The sequence below is a fragment of the Cyprinodon variegatus genome, unplaced genomic scaffold (assembly GCF_000732505.1).
Source record: "Cyprinodon variegatus isolate N-32 unplaced genomic scaffold, C_variegatus-1.0 Scaffold553, whole genome shotgun sequence".
Taxonomy (NCBI): Eukaryota; Metazoa; Chordata; class Actinopteri; order Cyprinodontiformes; family Cyprinodontidae; genus Cyprinodon; species Cyprinodon variegatus.
In genome coordinates, this window is record NW_015151006.1 from 435,862 (window position 1) to 439,032 (window position 3,171).

At 36.7% G+C, this 3,171-nt stretch overlaps 1 protein-coding gene across 2 annotated transcripts in view; it reads left to right on the plus strand.

Annotated features, from left to right (window-relative positions):
• The first annotated feature begins 131 nt into the window (after positions 1–131).
• The window catches only part of LOC107095522 (probable ATP-dependent RNA helicase ddx6), a 21,573-nt gene continuing 18,533 nt past the window's right edge, over positions 132–3,171 (plus strand). For both annotated transcript variants that reach the window (XM_015391655.1, XM_015391654.1), the window contains exon 1: positions 132–285. The gene's annotated coding sequence lies outside the window, so the exon portion shown is untranslated. The remainder of the gene's footprint in view (positions 286–3,171) is intronic.

A 3,171-nucleotide genomic window follows, 5' to 3' on the forward strand; every position in this document is an offset into this window, starting at 1 on the left:
TGTATCTTGTACACGGCTGTAGAGTAAAAAGATCCAGATTTGGGATTATTGCCTCCATTTTGCTGCTGTCTGCCTTTCTGACGGTAGGTGGCAGCAGCGGGATCCCAGATGCTTGATAATCGGCTGTAGCGATTCATCGAGGAAGAGGATGCGACCATGTTGGTTTAAAGGAAGAAGAAACACAATAGAGAAAAAAATATTTCAGGATATCTCCAGCTAATTTAGAAGAAAATCGTCGATTCATCGAACGAAGATAATTGAACGTAAAGTAACGCAGGATTTCAGGTATGTTTATCGGACTTTGAAAAGCTCCCTGTCGGCTGAAAGCCCCGCGGTTGGCACGTTAGCTCGGAGCTAACGGCTAACTGTTGTGGATTTGTAAAGCTTGAAAGAGTCAAATCCATACGAAGGCCAAACTCTTTGCTATAAAACACTAAATCTGGATTTTATGAATTTCTACATATTTGAATAAATATGTTTTGTGGCTCCCGGTTGGAGTGTCCAGTCCTCGGATTGTAGTTTGAGTTTGTTTTAGCCGTTAGCTGCTAATGCGCCATAGCTTCTTTCCTGACGCGCAGTTTTAACGCAACCTCAAAAGATTAAATTAAAACAGTATTAAAAAAAAATCACAGCCCTGCACGGGCTGGGATGCGTGCTATTTTATTGCGTTTTAAAAATATTTATTTAAATTTGACTGTTGTAAATTTAATTTAAGGTGGACTTTTAGTTGTGATTAGTCGCAGTCCTCTAACCTTGACAGAGTTCCTTTTTATAGTTGTCAGTTTGACTCGTTAGAAATCAACCTGCTAGATTTACAACAGCATTAAAACACCAAACTTTATTGTATTTCTATTGGTTTATCTTGAAAGAGTTTTTATTTGATCAGTACGTCCTTAAGTCAAGTCCGAATTAGTAGATAATCCATAAAAAAAAAAATCTGGAGTGCTTAGATTTGAACTACACTTTAAAATAGGAATAATAATCTTTCAACTCTTAGGCAGTTATTGTTTTTAAATTTCTATATAGAAAATAAAAAAAGAGTTTAACCATATTTGGAACTCGGGACTGTAAAGATGTTAAAACCAAATTCTTATTAATCGATTGTTGAAAGGAAAAGCTCAATCAGCAAAGAATAATCAATGGATTTTAGTTATACCTAAAACTAACACGTTGACGATTTTGAATGCATTTAGTGTTAATCAGTAAAACAAAAAACTAAAAATTTTGGCAATCACTGAGTCCGGGAGTCAATTATTGAAGATTTCCAGAGGACTTCACCATTGAAATTCACCAGAGCTATAGTGAAACTGACAATGCCCACGTGCATGGCAGCTGGAAGCTGGAATACATCGGGTAAAAGTGGAAAAAAAAGAGTTATTCCACCTTTCTGATTCCTGATCCTCCACGGACGGGTTGGTCGTTGGATCGCCAACTTGAAGAGGGAGGATTTGCCATCGAACTTCTGGCCAGAGAAAAAACCCGTAATATGTAGCCAACATTTGGAAGAAGAATGTTTTCAAGATGACTTGGATAATAGCGCGTTGTGACAAACACCAGATACAGCACTGGGACTTGATCAACAGCCGATACCGCACCGTGACAATGTCACTAACCAGTAGGTGGCAGTAGTGTTCTTTGACAAACATGGATGCCTCCAGTAAAGCACATTCACATGAAAATTACTCTGAATTAAAAACACTGATCATTTATTAAACAGGATGGAATCATTTCAGATTTAAAGAACTTTCAGAAGTTTGGATTCTGAATATGAGCGACTTTTCCTTTAAAACTCAAAAACAAACCTGAAAATATTCAAACTTCACCAAACGATAATTGTAACAATAATGAAATTTATAATTGAATTATTACCAAGAGTAAAGGTACAGACTCAAAAACATTTGCTGAAATAAATACCTTCTTGCAGCAAAAATATAAATTTTTATTCATTTATTCATGTATTTTAATTCATACATTTTTTATAATTTCTATTTGCAGTTTATTTAAAATGAGCAAAATCATTTGTTTCTTTTATATAAAAAATGTTTTGCTTTTTTAATGTTAACTTACTAAAAGTATCTTTTTAGATTATTCATTTTGAAGGTATTTTTATTGACCAAAATGTGAGGTTATTTATAAAGGGTTTTTATTTTTTCATCTCCCTGTGAAAAATAGGGAAACATGCAGCTGACAAACAAAAATATCCCTGATCCTGCAGTTCTTGGTCTCTCAGAAAGAGAAAAAATGTCTATTATAAACACAAACATGTAAAACGACAACAACAATCCCACACAAATAAAATATCCTCAGAAATAATCTCATGTAAGGTTTATATTAATTGGAAAATAATGGACAGGTGTGGCTCCATTAGTATGTAAACATTTGGTTCCTTTTTCTGATGAGGTGATCTAAGATGAAAATCTGTTTTGTTTTTATTAATGAGGAAAATAATGTTTTTCTAAAAGATCTTGTTTTTTTCCAAATATCAACCTGAAGCTTCATTTGTTTTTCTCACCCCTGGTTGAACCCAGTCATGTTTATCCGTATCTCTGTATTTCATCCTCTGATGTTTTTCTCTATAAAAGAGCTGCTTGACATAGAGGTTGCTGATATATCGAATATACTCGATCTATCTTGAGTTTTAAGATGCTGCGATGGAGTTAAAATGACTATCCACCGAGTCAAAAGTCATATTACAACATTAAGCTGTCTGCATCTATTTCACTTAGGGTTTTATTTTTCCCACACATCTTGAATGCATCATAAATCCCTCATCCAAACAGGATTTTCTCCCACACTACAGCAACCAGCAAACTAAATATGGTGACAGCAGGTGTTTGAGTTGGCCGATATACGGCAGTGGTTTGGATTTCACACCAAGGACGTAGAAAAAAAGGAGCTAATTTTTAAGATGTGCCACAAAACCATTGCTGCAAAAGGAGGGATTACAAATGTATTCCACCACCTAGAACGTCATCCGCTGCTTAATGAAATATGCTGTAAACTCCTCATGTCAGCGTCAATTACACCAATTAAAACGTTCAATAAATCAGCAGCCAGCGTCTGCCCTGGCTGCCGCAGACGGGCCGGCGTTGGCCCCTGGCTGCCGCAGACGGGCCGGCGTTGGCCCCTGGCTGCCGCAGACTGGCCGGCGTTGGCCCCTGGCTGCCGCAG